The 20,422-nt window shown below is 40.6% G+C and overlaps 1 long non-coding RNA gene across 2 annotated transcripts in view; it reads right to left on the reverse strand.

Moving 5' to 3' along the window:
• Window positions 1–14,995, reverse strand: part of LOC135579747 (uncharacterized) — a 19,228-nt gene extending 4,233 nt beyond the window's left edge. The window contains exons 1-3 of one of the 2 annotated variants that reach the window (XR_010473416.1): window positions 14,878–14,995; window positions 13,125–13,230; window positions 6,698–6,998 (exon numbers count right to left, since the gene is read on the reverse strand). This is a non-coding gene — a long non-coding RNA (uncharacterized LOC135579747). Of the gene's footprint in view, window positions 1–6,697; window positions 6,999–13,124; window positions 13,231–14,877 lie in introns of those variants that run through there. The other variant, XR_010473417.1, reaches the window with a different exon arrangement.
• Window positions 14,996–20,422: the final 5,427 nt, after the last annotated feature.

Below are 20,422 nucleotides of genomic sequence, written 5' to 3' on the forward strand. Positions count from 1 at the left end.
TTAATTCATCCTAAAGGGTCAAATATGTCCTATAAAGCAAGGGGTTCAGTGGCTGCTCTGTTAGCAGAACAGAAAGAATAAAGTCACTCTCCGGTGACTCCCAAAAATACCTTCCTTTGGAAATGGCCTCATGAGATCTCCTGGTGTGCTATCATACATTAGTTTCATTTAAAACAACTGATAATATCATGAGACTCACAGATATGATCTCTGCTTCCAGTTATACTCGAGCCTCTGATGGCAAAATTTGGCCAAGTCAGTTTAAAATACAACACCTAGGATGTTAACAAAATATGTTTCACGTGGCTGGTAAAGTGGCTGCTTTTTATTTCAAAGCCGTTGACTTCAAAGGCTGCTTGGATTGTGCGTGTGTGTGTGTTTTCTTTTAAAAATCTTCATACTGTTTCTGTCTTTTTTTCTCACTATCAAATAGATCATTACATTTTCAACACTTAAGGACAAAAATTCTTCTCTCAGATCTGCACGGCAGATCTTGACAGTAATATTCAGCTCTTCCCCCATGCAGGGAACTCCTGTTGACATCAAGGAGAGAAACGGAGACACGTGCAGGTGGGTCTAAGGAGAATTACAGCACCGTGATCCCCTCGCCGAGCTCTGGTGAGAAACCTGAGCCCCATTTTCCAAATACCCCAGGGCCTTGTGATTTTGGTGCCCAGTTTCCCCCCACATTTTCGGCAGCTGATCTTGAGGACCCATTGAACACCCATTTTCAGATACCATCTGCACTGAGAAATTCAGCTACCATGTTGTCAGCCCCTCACATTCACCTGCCCTTTATTCCCTTGCTGCCAGGGTTATTTCTGAGAAGTGGCAGATTTGGTTGCCCCTGTCACCCCAGTTACATTTAGGAACAACCTGCCATTTTTCCTTGTCTTTATTAGCACTAAAAACTGTGCTGTGTGTTCACCATGAACCTTGGCTTTGGGAAGTTAATGTTTGGAGTTGTGTTTATTCCTATCCCACAAACTTTTTAATAACATGAACTCCATAGCAAGTGTCAGTTAATGACCACGGGAGGGGATTTTTGTTTATTGGTTTTGTTTGGGCTTTTGTGGGAGGTTTCACTTCATCTTTGTTAATATTAAACAAAGTATTTGTGAAATAGAAGAAGATTGGACAGACAGCTTCTTATCACAGTTCAAAATGCCAGGAGGTTGGTGCTGCTCTCCACTAACATGTGAGGCTTGGTTTCATTTCTCTTTTGACTTTTACCATGAATATATTCTCAGAACTTTTCTAAGCATCTTCTTTCCCCATCTCTTCAAACAAATCCAATGCCAAAAAAGAGGCCAAGTATGAAAAGGAATAGCTCGGCCATGTTAAAATGTCTTCCCCAAAAACCCAGCTACCATGGAAAAGGATTAGCCATTAAAATGGGCACATTAAAAAAATATAAAGAAAAAAAGCCATTAGGATAGATTTATTCCTTCACTTCTCATTTCGGTCCTCTTTTGTATTTGCTTAATGAACAGTACAAGGAGGGTGAATAAGTTAAATAAGGCAAATAAGGCCATGGTTAACTTCACTAGTTACATGATTTATTCTTTGCTCCAGCTATTTTACTCATATGGGCATGTTCATGTGTGTTTTGAAATGTATATTCAAAATCAGTGGTTCAGTTATTTAAAGTTGTAAGATTTTTATTTATATAAATATACTTCTGTTGTCAAATAAAATAGCTTAGAGGGAATCTTACTGTGAACAGAATTCAGAACAAGATCCAGAATGTTGGAGAATCAGTCCTTAAATAACCAGAGGCTTTCATAGTGCTAGTGCAAACATTTCTCAGGCATACCCTAACTGACCTTTGTAAAGGACTTTTGCAGAGACTAACTGTGCAGAACGTTGCCTTCGGTACCATCATCTCTCTGCTGCAGCCATCCCCTCCTGACTGGTTTGTCTATGTTCTCCTCTGCATGTTGAAGGGAGAACAGAGCAGAGTACAGTAATGACAAAGTTCATCAAAAGCTGTCCTCCAATGAACACAAAGCCCTCTCTGAAGCTTTGCAAGAACCACACGGGAGCCCTTGTCCCATCAGTAGATGTGTAAATCACAGAGTATGGGCTTCCACTGCTCAGAGGACACGTGAAGCCAAACATGTTATTGTGCTTCCAATACGTGTGTGTGCAGCCCCCCAAGCCCACAACCAAACCAGAAGGGCATGAAGGCGACTTGAGACATGGCCAATGCTGACTTATCCCCTCTGTGTTCAATCTCAGAGTTGAAGTTGCTGTGTTCGATGTTTAATTGCACTGGTTTCTACGTACAGTCAGCTACAGGCACATAGGGAAGACGATTTTGAGCTTCAGCCCACCAGAGAGTGATTCAGTTGCTAATCCTTCCACTGGCTATGAAGAATCCCTGGACAATTTTACTGCTAGTTCAGAATACCACATTCTAAAGGGAAATGAATCTAAGCCATGCTGAAGAGGTACAGCCTTTGATAATCAAGAGGAAATATAGACGGGACTGAGCGCATGGGGTAGGCAGCGATCCTTTAGGAGACAGAATCATGGAATCATTTCATTTGGAAGAGACCCTCAGGATCATCGAGTCCAACCGTAACCTAAATCTAGCACTAACCCATGTCCCTAAGAACCTCATCTAAGTGCCTTTTGAACCCCTCCAGGGATAGGGATGCTTGAAATGTCGTTTCACTCTCCTTTGCCATTCTCTGCCCTTTCAAAACCCAGCCAAGATGCCCTCTGCACAGGTTCAAATACAGAAACTGAATGGACACCGGCTATAATGAACTCATGCGAGTCATTTCAATCTTTCCCTTAGCAGACAGCCAAGTGATAGGAACAGGATTCAGTCTGTTAAACTGCTTTTGGCCCAGCTTGGGGAAAGAAAATTTACCACATTCTGCCAAATCCTTATATTAATATTTGTGTAAACAGAGGAAGGAAACTCATGATGTATAATTCAACCGCATAAGATGAAGGTGTTTTTCTGCCCTCTTGCTGGATCATAGGAATATTTGTGATAACCTCTGACCTTCCAAAAGTGTCTGAAGGGCATATCCAACCCTCAACAAAGAAACATTTTCCCAAACTTGCCAAACTATGCATACAAAAAGAAATATATTCCTGTGCTGTAAATCAGTGTATGAGTTTCAACAGAGACTAGTTTGAATTCCAAATTTTTAACAACGCCTGATGATCTACTTACACAGAAACTTTCAAAACACTAGTAGTAAAAAAATCCTGACCAATGGGTTTTTCTTCTTAATTAGGAGAATTCTTGGAATTGTACATCTGTCTTCACCCATATCCTCTGTTTTCTTTGCATGCTCATGAGAAGTTAACAAAGAAGATTGACATTTCCTTATTTTTAGAGCTGACATGAAAAGTTATCCAAACTTTGCATCCTTAACCTTCAGAATAACATCAGGAACAAAGAATGATGTCCGATAACACTCTTACTGTTGGACAAATGCTGCTGACCTGTGCTGACACTCACTGGCATTCATGCCCAGCTTGCACCAGCTACAGGGGTACCACTGATGCTTGGGGGATATTTTGGGGACATTGAAATGCCTGTGGATTTAAGGCTGCCCTGCACAACTGTGAGGGAAAGGGCTGTCACAGAGCTGGGGCTGCTTTGGGACGTGCTGCCTGGGGGTGCAGCTGCTGTCTGCAATGGGCATCACATGGGGAGATGGGATTTTGGACCAGGGCTCCCTTCATTGTCACATCCAGCTGCCTTTGGAGTGTCCCTTCCCAACAGTACAAAGGTGGGCTCTGCATGGAAGAAGGAGCTACATCTCCAACAGGCTGTGGATCTCCACTCCCAGGGAGGGCATATGGAACTCACAACCTCTGAGGTTATAGTTTTTATTTTAATGTTGGAATTTGGGTGTATTTTTTATTGTTACAGTTGCCTGTCACAATTTTTCAGAAATGCACATACACGCCAGAGCTTTAGGATCAAATGGAAAACTGAATAAATCAACATATTATTGATGATGGATTAAAACTATTTCCAGCAGAGTAATCTCCTCTCACGATGCATCTGTTGAGGGTGACTCTGTTATCCTTTTGGGCATCTTTTAGGTGCATTAATTAGTACCTGCTGTAACTGGTACCAGCTGTAACTGCTTCAACATTTGTGCAGCCCCTTGGGGTGAATGTGCTCTTCCCGATGGGCATTAGGGATGCTGGAGGAGGACACGTGCTGGGATGATCAAACACTCCATGTGACTGCAAGCTGGGTGTGTGAGGTGAGATGTGGCCATAACCCCTTTCATGACATAGATGCTATCATACTGTATTAAAGTGCACATTACCACTAAACAAAAGTAACACAATTTTCCATGTTAGTGTTTCATGCGTTTCATTTATAATTTAAGACTACTATGAACTAGACTGACAATCAGTCAGAATTCTTGAATTGTTCTTGACTTGTTGCAAAAATAAAATATCACAGGCCTATTTCAACTTGGTCAGATACTATCTTCCTTCCTACAGCTGGTACTGCCTTTTCATTCTGTAGAAAAGCATCTGAGGTCAGGGAGGGCCTTCCTCTTTGTCTGGTCTCTATTAAGCCTCTCTGGAAAAAGTTGTCCTCTAACAGATTTTTTCCCCCAGCATGCCTTTTTGGGACTGATCCTTTAAATTTCATAGAAACAAGCTGCTATAGCTTTCAAATGAACTTGCTGCTATTTGCTCTCGCCCTCTCCCTTTTCCAGCTGCTAAGTGTTAACTCACATTGCCTTTCCTCGCAGGTTTTCATTTCTTATTCATGGGAAGTACATTTTCACATAGGGAAAAAAATTAAAATCCCATAAGTCATAGCAAACCCATTTAAACACAGATGTAGCCATTTTATGGTTGTTGCTATGACGGTTTGGCAAAGGTTATGCATACTGTGAAACCTGTCTTCCGAGGAGGGAGAGATCCATGTATGAGCAGAGATGGAAGGTGGAATCCAGCCTCATCCATGCTGTTTGTTTGGTAGGAAAAGGAAAAATATGGAAGGAAACTCTGCCCATGGTGACAGCTCTGCCATTGTGCCTGCCAGCATGGAAACAGAGCTCAGGGTCAGTGAACTAATAGAAGCAAAAGGCTGGACATGATGAAGAAATTTTTGACACTGAGGGTGGTGAGAGCCTGTCCCAGGTTGGCCAGAGAGGTGGTAGATGAACCATCCCTGGAGACATCCCAGGCCAGGCTGAATGGGGCTCTGAGCAACCTGAGCTGGTGAAGATGTCCCTGCTCATGGCAGGGGTGGCACTGGGTGAGCTTTGAAGGTCCCTTCAACCCAAACTGTTCTACTACTCTGATTCTATTATTAGTCATGGGAATGGGAAGGTGAAACAGAGATACTTTTCTTTTTCTAGTTATTCAAGCAGAATTTAGTCCAGGCAAGTATAGAAGAGGGACAAGTCTACCAGAGAACATCTGTCTGAAAGTAATATGGTTTAACTGAGTAGTGCTTCACATGGTTCAGCTTCTAATGGAGATAAGGATATGGCATACTTAAAAATAGTTTTTGTACCTCATAACACTGCAAACAAACTTTATCCCTTAAAATTAAAGCCATAGTTCATTTACTGTGAGGTAACCCCTGCTTGTTAATTCATCTAATATGATGTATTTCTCAGTGTAAAGCCCAAGAGTAGTCAAAGGTTCCTTTTGGAATTCCTAGGGAAGTGTCATCAATACCCTAAGAAATCTTCACTGCAAATCTGAAAGTGATATGCACAACAAAAAATGCTATAAGAGTCATGAAAGTAGGGTAGATGTTCTTCAAGCTCATTGCAATAAATGCATCTACTGCAATTGCTTTTCTTCCTAAGTAACAAGTCTGTTAATTTTTTACTCTTAAAATGGATTAAAATGTTAAATCTCATCTTGACATAAATTCTAAATTTTAGCTAAAAGCTGAATAAATGTAAGCCAAATAACAACTAAAATATGAGTTGCAATCAGATTAAATATTTGGTTAATTTTTAAGGTAACTTAGACAATTGTGACTGGATATAAATTTATCTGAGTGTTATTTACAATATAGAAAATATATCAATACAGAGGATAAATTTGTGCTCCTTGTTTAAACTCAGATATTCCAAGGGTGAATCTAGCCCAGCAGGGTTTAAGCTATTCTTAATACAATCCGAATATCAGCAGTCTTTTTTTAGCAGTATTTGCCTCATAAATGGACAGTTTTGATACTGTAAGATTCATAATTACTTTGCACATTTCATACATACAGCACAAAAGATCCAAATGCAGCATTTCCTTTGATAGCCTATTATGCCTGACATGAATTCCCTATCACATCTTGTTAGGGAAATTTATCTTATGTGGGCGATTTTCAAATTCCATTTGCAAAATATACAAACACCAAATGAGTTGGTAGCTTAAAAATAGAGATAAAATAAGGAATATGCATTTAAAGACAATTAAAATTATTTTGAACATTATGTGACAGTATTTCAGGATATTTAGTCTGGAATTAATCCTTTCCCTGTGAGGGTGGCATTGCTTTGCCCCAGTGCAAAAGATTTAGCTCCCTGCACTGAGGAGCACAGCACAGCCCTGAGTAATACAATGGATGCAGTGATGGTGTTTTAAAGTGTATTTAAAGTGGCATGAAAAATTGTGGGGAGAGGGAGGGACAACATCACCTTTACAGCTGTCCCCCCATGGTCACAAATTTCTCATGGTCCTTCTGGTCTCTGCACCCACCCGGGTCTCTGTGCATTCTCCAGCATCCCAGGACTCGGGTGGACAGTCCGGGGTAACAGGACGTCTTTCTCCTTCTGCCTGGGAGGGACATTTTCAGCACTTCAAACCCCCCACCATCCCTTCACTCCCTTCCCCACCCAGATGTGTTGAGAAATGGGAAGGAACAGAGGAATCACCTGATTGATGACAGGTGAAGGGATGAAGGTGCCCAACCTTAGTGGCACAAATGCCCATATTCCTCCAAAAGCTCATTCAGGATGCTTCTCTCTGCTATGAATTTCACCCTGTGAAGAGCAGAGAACAGAGCGAGGTGGTATGGGAAGCGGTGGTGGTACCTGCCGCACAGGTGTAGCCCTGCATCTCTGCCCGTCCCCCTCCCTGCGCCGCCAGCACTATCAGTCGTTTCAAAGGCAGCGTAGCTCCAGGCAAATCTGCTCTGCAGATTGTTTCCATCCTGTGTTCCCCATGGTTCTGGCTCTGTCTGTGCCTTGTAGATAGAGTAACTTTGCAGCTTGTAAAGATTTGTCTGCTCTCCCACCCCCTCCCCCAACTCCGTCCTTAAATCAGTGACTGGGAGAAGTCCCTTCATGTTATAGGTATCGGATAACACAGTTATGCACCAAAGGCTTTGGTGTGCCAGGTCCTGCAGCAAAGACTGAGTATGAGACCCCATCATTCTGATGGTGAGCTCCAGCAGCCAGTCCTTACAAAGGACCAGCGCACAGGGGGTCACAGGGAAATCCAGGCACCCAAAGGTTGCATGTTCCTGACATTCAGCCCTTGAAAGGCCCAGTTGAGACAAAGAGTGATGGAGAAACAGCCTGGCTGGCACCTCCAGACATTACCATTGCATAAATGTTTACTAACAGTAAATAGTAATAATGAGATTTTATTACTTCCTGACTCCTAGTCTTACCTACAGTCCCCCAAGAATAAAGCCATGTGGCTTGGAAGAGCTCCAGTGGGAAACGCAGCCCAGCTGCTGAGCAGAGGGTCCCTTGGAGCCCATTACCTGCTGTACCAGCCTCCACTGTGGCTTGTGCTAAGCACAGGCTCCAGCTTAATGCATCCATTTTCCAACTTCTCACGCTCCAGCTGTCTGAAAAGAAGCTAAAAAAACCCCAAAAATCCCCTCGCCCACCACACACTTGCACAGCAGCTGTATTTCCCTCTGGTCCCCCTGCTTGGAGAACACGTTGCGGCAGAACCGGACCTACAGTCTGAAACAGTTTTGTGAGAGACCAGGCTGCTCCCCCCACTGTCAGCTCTCTGCAAAACTAATTTCTTTCTTCAGTTTTTCCTGCTTGATTTCTCCCACTTTTTTTTCCTTCAAACACACAGTCTTGCAAAATGTGCATTTCTGTGTTACTGCAAGCAATTTCTCACTTGGCTCTTGAAGGAATGAACACCAAAGGGTGGGTTTGAGGTTGGTTTTTAGACAAATGCCTCACACATACATCTCCTGATATCCAACTCCACACCCAGTTCTCCTCATTACCCTTCACCGGGACTTCTGCAGGCAGATAGAGAGTTCGAACTAGACTTTGCCCCATCATATCATTGTCAGATCCCCTACGCGAGTCTACGTTGGCTTTGCAGAATGAATTTCAGCAAACATCGACAAGCAAGCAAACAAACCCTTTCCTCCTGCAGCAGAATGTGAAAGCTCAAGGGCTGCAGCTCTCTGGCTAATACCTTGTTATGCCAAGTTGGAGCACAGAGTAAATTTCTTACAGCCGAGTTATAAACCCCCTGAAAATAGGTTTTATTATGGAAATGCAAACACAACCATGGCTGTAGCAACATGAAAGGCTCTGCTATAATAACACTTAGATCCAACTCTCAGTGCACAATTGGCATAGAAAAGTATTTGATTTTTGTCGGGTTTTTGCTGGTACATGTCAGTGTCACTTCACAGTTGGTCTCAGTTTATAACCAAATGCATAAAAATTGTTAATAATCCTCATTTATAGCTAGGGACTGAGAAGCACCATCTCAGACACTACCTATCAAACTTGGCTTAAACAGCTATTGACATTTGGAACAGTTATTCCTAGAAAGAGAGATGTGATGTTCACAGTTAACTAAGCAGAGCGTCTATTGCGTTGAGTGTCTCTCGCACACTGTAGAGCATGAGGCTCACTGAGTCAGCTCTGATAATCGGTTTGTTTCAGACAAAAAGGGAATAAATAGGCGGGGGGGGGGGGGGGGGAATCAAGAAGAACTTCAGTCTAAGATACTGTCTCTTGCTGTAAGTTCAAATGCTCTGCATATTTTCAGAATCCAGAGATTTCCCTAAAGATATCCTCACGTTTATATTTCTGGATTTTAGTTAAAAAGAAGAATAATTAAAAAAAAAAAAAAAAATAGAGGGATTTCATTGTACTCCAACAGTTTCCACCATATAAAGAAAGTTGGGCTCTTAGGGAAAGCTGTGTTCTGTTCTGATCCATTCGGTGGAGGGGACAAACCAAGTTGTAATAAGGAAATGTGTTGCAAATCAGAGGAAAAACCCTGCTGTCCTCCAATTTTTTAGCACATTACATTGAATCACCCTGCTTTAAAATCCTCAAATGTAACAATTGCATTTCCATGGATAGAATGTGCCTTTAAAGGGCCATGTTTTGCTTGAATTACTCAAATGAGTAGCTCTGGTCAGTCCAGTACATTGAGCCCTCTTGTGAAAGTAAGGCTATCACTTGCTTTTCCCATTAAAGCAATCCCTTACCTGTGCCTATTTTCCTAAAGTGTTTTTTATGATCAGAAGCACAAATCTCTAATTCCCAGAGTCAGACACATCCCTGGCACTCAGCCATCCTTCCCCACATTTCTCTGTAGTAACTTTAGCAAATTTGCCGTGGTCCTGGTACTTTAATGTGCTAAGCATCAGCATTCCTAGAAGGTTAAAATAACAGAATGCTTAAAGACCAGTTTTGTTTGTTTGTTCTTAATCTGAATATCCCATCTTCTCAATAGTTTAATTAATGATTCTAAGTAAACCAAATAACTTTAGGTGGAAGTTTACAGATGAGGTAGTTTGGCATGGCACAGCATATTCTGAAGTATTTAAACAGATGTGAAAATGTACCCTTTTAAGATTTCTCAGATCTACTTTTTACTTCCCCCCCCATACACCTCAGGGTGTATCTCTAGCTGGAGAAAGCCAGGCAAGTGCCATGTGTTTGTAATATACATATAACTGTATTGGCTCTTCTGCTGCTATTGTGGTGATCTTGGAGATACTCTACATAACACGTAAGCCTCTGTAGAGGAACATAAAGTTTAAATGTAAACTTTGTGGTGAGATTGTATTGCTCAGGCAAATTTAGATTACCTTTCATTTTGATGCTCTGCTTCCATAAGAGCTCTCTAGGAATTACTACTAATTTGTATCCGTTTTTCAAAACGTCACATCATATTTTCAGAAATACTACCTTTGCATACATGCTGGTTGGACCAAGAGGTATTATTTCTTAGTCTCGTGATCGGAGGGAAAAAAAACTAAGGTCTCACATTTTCAGAAGGGAATAATCTTTTCTGGGTATAAAATACACAGCTACAGCAATATTGAAAAATAAGATTTGCCTCTGGCTTTCAACCAGCCTCACTCGGAGCTATTTACAGAGGCTTAGAGGAATTTCCAGCAGTCTTTTCACACATAGATAGTTTGTAATAGTTTGTTGTTTGAGATCCTGGCTTGTGTATTCATCAGTTTCCAATGATTTGTCGTGACAGTACTTAAAGGACTCATGAGTGATACTCTCCAGGCAACTAAATGAATAGCATATTGCTATGAGCAAAGGTATTTTTACTGTTCTTTTACTGATTTTTATGTTTACAAGTGTGTTATTTAATATGCAGATTCTTTCTCTTATTATTTTTTTTAATTGGAATAACCGCTTATGTCAATTGTTGAACTGTAACAAAGGAAGGTGATAATGTGGAGCCTGAGTGGGAATGGTGCTTTATTTGGTGTTGCAAGTTTTGTCTGCTTGGGATCTACAGGGATTTTCCTATTGCGGACTTTTTCTTTTGTTTTCCTCACTTTGCATTATTTGACTCATTTCAGTGGTGAAGCAATTAATTTGTGCCTGAACACTTTCCATCGGAATTATCCCTTTTTTCATTCCTAACATTTTCGAGACACTCAGCCAGTCTGCTTCCTGATTTTTATAGTCTATTGCCATTTGCCTAAGAATCTGTCATTTTTTTTCCTGATGCTTACTGCTTGTTGATGATTTTTTATTTATTGCGACTTCCTTGGGTTTTTTCCATCATATTTGTCAACGTAGTTATGGCTGGAGTTATATGTGCACACTCAGTAACGTAGTTAGGGAATAATTTGTCCTTTGGCTAACAAAAGAAAGTCCCTTCAAATAATAAATAGATGAAATGTAAAAAGCGTAGCATTTCAAAGTTGCCAAAACTTGTGGAATATTTTACATTTCAGTGGAGTCATCTGTTTAACAGCCCCTGTTTTGTTTTGTGTATTACTCTCCCATACATATGCTTTTGGTTTTGAATCTTTATTGGTTTTGTCCTTTATTTCCACTCTTTCCTTAGTACAGACACATAGGAAATCATAACTGAAATAATATTCATAGTTTGGTGGACGGTGTGAATAGAAGCGAATACTCTGTTTCCATCTGAAAAGCAGACTAGGACAAAAAAACTTAATAAATTTGTATCAGCCCTGGTACAATGATGCTTAAAATGGAAGCAGGATCAAGTCTATCATTTTTAATAAAAGAAACAGGTTAGGCCTGGGAAGAAAAAACAAATACAACTAGCTGAAATATTCTTGTTGTGAATTACTATCAAACTCTTGAGGCTGTTTAGTCCATTACATTTTCAGGTAAAGCTCCCCAAGGGATTTGAAAGTGTATTTATTTGTTTTGTTATTATGAAATATATTTGGAAGTTTGAAAGTGTGGATCAAATTCTGGTTTACGCAGAGTATTGAATTTATACTGTTGGAGCTGGAAGTAAAATAGGGTCCATGGTTTGAGACCCTAAAATATTTTTGGCACTTTGGGAGGAAGCAAAGAATGACTGTTTAAAACCTATTTCCTTTTAGCCTCATCACTATATGTCATCTGTAAGCAAATATCCACTAGCTCTATTAATAGCTAAGGGAAATATATACTTTAAAACTTTGTTTGTTGGAAGATGGAAATCCACAAAAAACAGTGATTTCAGAGCTGATGCAAACTGTAATTAGTGGTTCTGGGTTTTTTAATCCTATATGAAGGTAAAAAAATTATATTCATGTAAAAATATAAGAATATGCATAAGAATTAATTGCATCACCTGTATAGCAAGATGTCACATGTCAGTGTACTGATATGGGCAACATCTTTCACTGAACTATGAAACTACTTAATTAGCTTTAAAACTAGCAAATAAAATTTGCACTCCGTGAAGTAATGAATGCTCATGGTGTCAACAGATGTCAAGAAGAACAGAGCAGTACCTGAGCAGTGAGATACTGGCTGAACTCCTCATCTCAGCAAGACTTATAGGCCCATTTGTAATTTTAAACATAAAAGTGAGGACCAGGAGGGGGACACTTAGATGCTTAGCACACATCTGCTAAGACGCTTTGCTGTCTCAGGACCTTAAAACTTCCTTCTTCTGCTGCTTAAATCCTGGGGCATATTTTAATTGATGGCAGGAGTTCTACTGGCTGCCAGAGACAGAGTGGGATGCAAGTGAATCATTTATACCAAGGAAAATAAAATCCACAGTCAACACTGTCTTGTTTGGGAACAGTGACCAGGGCTCAGAGGGAAAGGAGGAAAAGAGAAAGAGAAGATTGCCTCATCCATATTCTCAGAGCAACTTTATCACTCATTAGCTAAGGGAGGGAACTCTTGCTTGGCTCTTGATAACTTTAATCACAGTGTTTCACAGGTGTTTTTCTTGAATATGTAGCCCCTGGAGTCATGTGATTATGGGAGACTTCCCAGGTTTATTGAAGTTTAACTTTGCACCCAGCAGAGCTAGACTTTCCATAGAATCATTTCAGTGGAAGAGACCCTCAGGATCATTGAGTCAAACCATAACCTAACTCTAGGACTAAACTACGTCCCTAACTGCCCCATATAAATGCCTCTTAAATCCCTCCAGGGATGGTGACTCCACCACTGCCCTGGGCAGCCTGTTCCAATGCCTGACAACAATTTTGGATATTAAAAGCCTCGAACATAGAAAAACAGAATAAAATATTCCTAAATTTGTTATTAAAAAAAAAAAAAAAAGGGCCTGACTCGTAATGTTCATAGTCCAAAGGAGAAGACTCTTTAAACACATTATGCTCATATTCACCCAACTCAAGAGAGCACATTCAAAGCCCAAGTACGTGATCTGCAGTGGCCACCAAATGCCAACTGCAAAAGCATGAAACCCACCTTCAAAATGTCTTCTCTCCCTTGGTCACCTGTCCTGCTGCCTCTTGTCCTGCTCGGCACTGGCTGAACATCTCCGCACCATGGCAACCAAGTTCCTCCTGCCATCCTGCAAGGCAAGATACGAAGAGCAAGATGGATCCTTGGTTCATTTAATATGACCATGGAGAAATAATAAAGTTATCCAGAATTGATGCCTTGCTCCTTCACCTCTCAGTATCTAACTAAGCATTTTCCTTTGGTGAGATGAGCAACAGCTTTCTGCCACGCAACCTAAAGCACATCGAATGATCTGTCATATTATCATGATGCTTCTCTTCCCCATAACTCCTGTCTTCATCTTAAATTGCAAACCCCTAAATGCAAGTGCTTTCTGCATGTGAGAGAAGCGCCACGCGCTTTACAGGCTTGGTACTAGAAATAAATTTAAACATGGTGAAAGGAAGAAAGCTTAGTTAAGGTGAGGCTTTTCACGCGTATAGGTTTTGTTGCCAAAAACATATACAGGTTGCCTGTGCCTTTTTACAAAAAAGAAAACGACAACAACCACCACGAAATAGAACAACCAACAACCACAAAACAAACACCTAAACTAGACACACAGAGAAAAGAAACAAACAAAAGAAAAAAGTGGGAAAAAAAGGAAAATAAAAACCAAATAATCCCAAAAACCCAAACAATCAAAACCCACCCACTCTAAACACAGGATCTTATATCAGCCAGTCTCAGAGCTCTGAATGAAACAGGACGGAGCCTGAACTTTTCAGTATTTGACAGCAGGTGTGCATATTTCTGGCTGGCATTTTGGGTTTGCCCCTTTCTAGAAGAGAAAAAAACAAAACCAAAACAAACTATTAAATCCTTTTAAACATTTCAAAGCAGCTGGGTACGTTTGACCATCTTTCTCCAACTCCCTGCTTTTATTTAAAAAAAGAAAAAAAAAGCCTAACACACCAACCTGAACTCTCCCAAGCTCCCCAAGGAAATTAACTACAAAAAACTATGCTAATGGAACATTAAAGTTGTAATGTAAAACCATAAAAGTCAGGAAATTCAGAGTTAGGGCTCCCATGGTACCTCTAAGTCTGTCACCTCATGCACATGCACTATGATAGGACCCTCAAAAATGAACGACCGGGGTACATGCAAATATCCTGCTATCTGCTTAGGTATTTTATTTCTTTTTCAGGTTGCTTTGTTGCTGGTAACCTCGCTCGGGCACTGCACGATGACCAAGTGCTCACAGAACAGCATCACAGCACAGGCCGCCAGTGATTCGAGGTGCTTGTCTAAACTTAAAAGCAGCAGAGATGCATAGATTTGTGTTTACGTGTAACTTCAGCATAAGGTTAGTTAATCTCGAGCAGCAACCGTACAAGAGCTGCAGTTTTGCTCAGGCAGGAGATCAAGTTCTTCGTAGAATGATTTTAGGAGAAAAAAATTATAAAGAGAAGAAAAAAGAGGAGGGGGAATTGGGGCAGCTGTGCATGAGCGATGGCAGATACTTTATTCTGTGATTCTGTAAAAATAATATTGTAGCGATAGCATTTATGAGGGGGATTTATAGGACAATTTTGCAGCCCACATGTGTATAAGAGTCACCAAAGCAATTCATATCGAGGAAAGAGGGCAACGCATTTCAGCAAAGCAATTTTTAACAAATATCCTTCCTGATATGCAATATATATATATATTTATATAATCAAAGGTCTGTGCACAATAAACCCAGCAGATTGGTATCTTCCCCAAGTTTTACCTTTTGACGCCCTCCTCAGCCCTGAGCACGAGCAATGAGCCACAACTCAATAAGCACAACTGACCAGAAGAATCAAAACAATTTTTTTTTGGAAAAAAAAAATTAAAAAAAAAAAAAAAAAAAAATAGGTTATCATTCATTAGCTCTCTATCATTTGGCCACCAGTAGGCTGCAGGATATGAAGGCCATTTAATTAGGCCCTGCACTACTCTCTGGTGTGAAAAAGGCTCTCAAAAGCTTTGATTCCCCACAGCTTCACAGCAGGAAGTTGTTGGTGATAATTGACACAGGATTTCCTTGTTAACCAGCAGCAGACATGCTGGATTAAAGCGACAGAGATCTAGAGAAGAAAGTGAAAAGAGATAAGAAGCTGGGAAAGACTTCTGCTTATTTTGCACTTGAGGATGATGAGCAAATAGCAATAACAAACTGGAGTGCTGCTCCCTGTGAGTAAGGCCTCCACTTATCAGACCCATTTCAGCTTGACTGATCAAAGATTGACTTCCCTTAAAATAACATAGGCCTGGGGTTTGTTAGTTTATTAAGCTGCAGGTTTTATGAATTATCACAGTTTTAAAGATGGATTGCAGTTTATGTGAAGGAGTAGAGGATTATCAGGTTTTCATCTAAACAATTATAAAATATCACAGCTGAAAGCTTGCTTGCAAATGACATAATTTTCTCCCGCAAACTAAACAGGTCATTGTATGCCTTCGTGTAAGCGTTTCCAGCAAGTGCACAAATACAGTAAAATTAACTCTGCAGCTGAGATGATAGCCTGGTAAAATATGTATTTTAACTTCCAAAGCATATGCAAACCCCACAATCCCTTATGCCGTTCCAAAGGTAATTGTATTTAATTTTTGACCAGGACCTTTTAGGTCTAGTTATGTTAAAGAAAGGAAAGAGAGAAATGGCCTCTTGAAATGTTTCTTAAAATGTGGTCATGATAAATGGTATTGAAACAGATCCACATGAGTATAGTTAAATGAAACGTCCACTTTAGAACACAGACAATTATTGGATATCACTTAATAACTTAACCTTACAACAGCACATGTGGCATTAATAAAGAACTGAGAGTAATAAAAGCTACTACTACTACTATGCTCGGTGCATGCAGGCAGACGTGTGTATGTGTGGGTAGGAGCCAGGGGAAAACCAGGGCACTCAGGGGGCAGAAGAAGGAGGGGAAGGGCAGAGGACCAAGGCAGGAGATAATACACCATTGGTGGTGGTGGTTGAGGTGGGGAGAGGCAGGTGCAGGTGGGGACAGGATGCTGCCAGGCAGGGTCTGGACCAGATATTCTAAGCTATGTCTACAACTTCTGTCTCCTGGGTACCTGCAAACTCCTTCATCCCACTGGATCCCCGTCTCCCTTTCCCTCAAAGCATTCTGGCAGGGAACCACATGGTCTTGGGCCATCAGTGGGGCTACTGCAAAAAGCAAATTAATTCCCAGGGTGTATTCCCTCTTCTGGGAAGGCGAAGAGGTTGTGTGAGTTCTGCTGCATCCAGAATTCTGCAGATAAACTGTGCAATCTCTACAGGGTGAAGAGATCCAGGAAAAACCTGTCTGTGTGGGTACATGCCACATTAAAACATCCAGAGCCTCAGAAAGTTTTGGCTGAGAAGCAGTTCAACTATGTGAAAAATTGTAGATATTAGTAATTGTTTTTATTCCAGTGCAGAAACTGCTGTTAACAATTTTCTAAAACAATAGGAAAACACTTCCATTCTCCCACCTCTGTTTTTAAGGTCTTGAATAACTCATTTTGACCATTTTAATAGGTTCTGAGCCCAGAAAATTCTCTCCTTGCATCTGAAGCCAGGAGAACAGGAAAACAGACATAAAAACAATCTCAACAATGTGGGGTTTTTAAATCCTAAAAGGAAGTCAGTAATGTTCTCTGCAATGGATGTAGCACATGAACCATGCAGAACTGCTGTGACTCATGGCAGTCCCAGCACCACTGTTTTGGTTCCATCATTGACTTCAATGCATCTGAGTAATGTCACCATCCCAAATTCACACCAGGAAATTATCTTGGAAGCCCCATCATGATTGACTAGGGACTTTCATACACAATCTCATAGTCTAATAGTTTTCTTAGGAGTGTTAGCTATGAATTATCATTTACCATACAGCAGCTTCTCCTAGCATGACAAAATTGGCAAATTACTTTTGTGATTGCATCTTCTCCTTCCAGAAGTTGCCATTCTGCTCAAAGAAGCGATACAAAGCCCAGGCAGCAAGCCGAGCACACTGGACACTGGTGAGGCTGCCCAGACTACGATCAACCTCGGTGTCTTTTTAGTCTTAGCATTCTTTTTCCACAATAATGAATGATGTTTTGCAAAGAGGAGGGCTGTTATGATATAAACTGAGGAACTAATGACTGGTTGTGCTATACTGAGGTGAGTATTCACTGGAGATGAACTGGAACGAAAGTTCTGGTTATCAACAACCCTCTTTTTCAGTGGGAGAGGCCGAAACCCAGACCCACACTTCTCATCTGCTTAAAATCTCTGTCTGGAAGTCTATTAAAATTTAAGGTTAGAACACCTTAGACTAGACTGAAAGGTCTCCTCCCTTACATTCTGTGTATTGTAGCCCTTTGATAGATGAAGTTATAAATCTGTATCTTTATTATGTGGTTTGCCATGTCCTTCTTGTTACTTCCTTTCTGACGTGGTTTGTAATTCCCCCTATTATGCCTACCTCTCTTTATTTTAAAATGGTTGCATATGAATTAATTATCATGTTCTTCTCTGTACTCACAATATCCTTTTCAGCAAAGACAGTGAGAATTTCTTTTCGCTGGCAGATATGAGGTCTCATATTTAGTCCTGCAGTTCCTTTGCATTTCTACTAAGATAGCTAACACACACATGCAATACTTATTATTACAGGAACAAAATAAAGGATATTTCTTCTCATTTAACATCATTTCTAGCTTACAACAAAACCATTGTCTTAAGCTGCTTCCTAAGAGCCTGATACAGATCTCACTACAACCATTGACAGATTTCCATCTTATTATGGATTCTTAAGAATGCCATCTTATTTCCAAAAAAAAGCACATTTTGAAGAGAGAAATATGAATTAGTGAGTTTCTTTCTATTTTTAATACTTATTGTTGTTGATAGCTCTTGTAGTTTTTAATGGTAAAGAACAGAACTAAAATACAACTAAGCTTCTTTGAGTTCCTTTAGTTTCAATGTTCAATGTATTTATTTTCAAAGCTAGGATTACTTCAGTGGACATATAGACAGAATGAAAACCAATTCTTTTTTATGTAATGTAAACAAAGACTCTATTCTATTTTAGTTTTGACACAGCAAATCAAGATTTGTGGTCAGCTAGTAACCAGCTTCACAGACTAATCTATCTTAATGCTAGCAAAAGAGTTTGTTAATTTTCCTGGGAAATAAGGTTTCTTTAATTCACATATCTACATATGGTAGATATGATTCTTTTGTTTGATAAAATCCTACTTTTATAAATGATGCATCTGCTTTTAATGTCTTAAATCCCATGATTGAATAGACAAATCTTCCCCCTTGTCTAGTTTTGGGTTTTTGGTTTTTTTTTGGGTTTTTTTTAATATTTAAAAGGCCTTGCTGCCTTAAAACATACATCAGGCAACATTGTAATAGAGAAATACACTTTTAAGACAAAGTGACAGATTTACATATCTGTGTGATGTGACTCTCTTGACAACCAATAAATGTATTATATTGATGAAGTGAATATGTCCTCTATCTGGTCATTTTCAACTGGAAACTAATAACCAGCATCACGGTATCAGGCATGCAATAACCTGGGTTAAAACTAGGTTCATCAAATAAATCACTCAGGAATTTTTCTATTTCTTTCCCAAGACACGTTGCACATCTGCTTAGTGAAAGGAGGAAAGAAGCAATATTTCTTTGATCAAAGTCTTTTTTAATATCCTTGTATCTGTCCTTTGGGAATGCTATCTCTGGACTTAGGCCTGGGAGAGACACTCAGCATCTCCTGAAAGGTGCTAAGCACCTTTTTATTGCCACTGACTGCAGTAAGAATATTCTGTTCCTTGCAGGATAGGGCTCATTTGGAACAGTTTCTGATGCTACATCACTTTCTAATGATCCAGGGAATGACATAAATACAAGATTTCTAAAAACAAAACACAAGGTGTTTTTAATGAGTCCCAGTTTATATCAACAGCTTTCAGGAGGAAAAAAAAATGCTTAGGCAGTATACTGCATTAAATTTACCCCAAGCCTCTATCTCATAGACATGAAACACCTATGCATATGTAGAGATCTCCGAGAAACACTTTGAAAAGCTACGTTGTGCTTTTAACTTTTTATAAAGTCTTATTAATATCATTTAGAGTTGCCATGTGGCTGGCTTCCTGCCTGGCCTCTTTTACTATGGACTTGGCAGTTGTTATCCCGAGCACCACACATGTGCGGCCGAAGCCGAGCGTGGGTAGAGCCATTTGTCTGAGGCGGCTGGGTTTTGTCATATTTCAAACTGGCAACCCTAATGCCTGTTCTTACGGGATACAAATCTGGTATGAAATTCCCCGAGGCGAGTCAAGGCCTGGCCTGGCACACACGAATCGTTTTTTTCACGTGAGGATGGCTGCAGGAGCGTACAGACGACGGGGGAGTTTTTCATCTTCTTCCACGTCTGCCAGAGCCTTGGTGGAGCCACTGAGAGTTGGGGCAGGACTTGAGGATTTGCAGGATCAAACTGTTAAAATGCACCCCCTTCCCACACTTCTAGCTGTCATTATGGGGCTCTTCTTTGGTTAGGAGGTAACAGACATAAACATGACATCCGTAGACCTGGTTTCAGGCCAGAAGCATTCTGAAAAGGTGGTGATAACTCAGAGAAAAAAAAGTGGCAGCTACATCGCTTTTCTTTATCCTGGAGTTTGCTGGCTGGTAAATGTGGTAGGGAAGGACATGGCAGTGGCTCAGAGAGCAGCCTCTCAGCATCCTGATGAACCCTGGAGCCCCCCCAGAAGCCTGGACCCCCTCAACCCCTCTATGCTGCCACAGAAGGGGCAAACCCCAGCACAGGTCAAGTCTGGTGGAGGTTGCTGGGCTCCTACAATCTATTTTCCACTTTATGGTAGGGCAGAACAATACAAACACAAACCAAAACTATGTGGATAGGAGTTGGTTTCACATGCTTGGGTCCAAATATTCAAATAATTTTTAGATTAGACAGTATGGGCTTGGTGTCACTTTTCTTGCCTGTTCCCTAGGTGGTACCCAAGAATCAGGTCTCTCAAGCAAACTACCGTGAGATGCGTTATAGGCCCATCGCTGTAGTTCTAGGTGGGGTCTGTGACCCTAAATTCACCCCGCACTTTTCCTTATAAAGCACCATGTCCATCAACTGCATGGGCAGGCTTTTTCCCATGTTGGCTTAACTGGACTTGGATTTTTGCATAAGACTACAGGAGAAAATATTAAACAGAAATTTATTTCTGCAGTAAGGGATGTGCCACCTGCAATCTTGTGTAAACCCATGTCCATTCAG

The sequence above is a fragment of the Columba livia genome, chromosome 6 (genome assembly GCF_036013475.1).
Source record: "Columba livia isolate bColLiv1 breed racing homer chromosome 6, bColLiv1.pat.W.v2, whole genome shotgun sequence".
In the NCBI taxonomy this organism is placed as follows: domain Eukaryota; kingdom Metazoa; phylum Chordata; class Aves; order Columbiformes; family Columbidae; genus Columba; species Columba livia.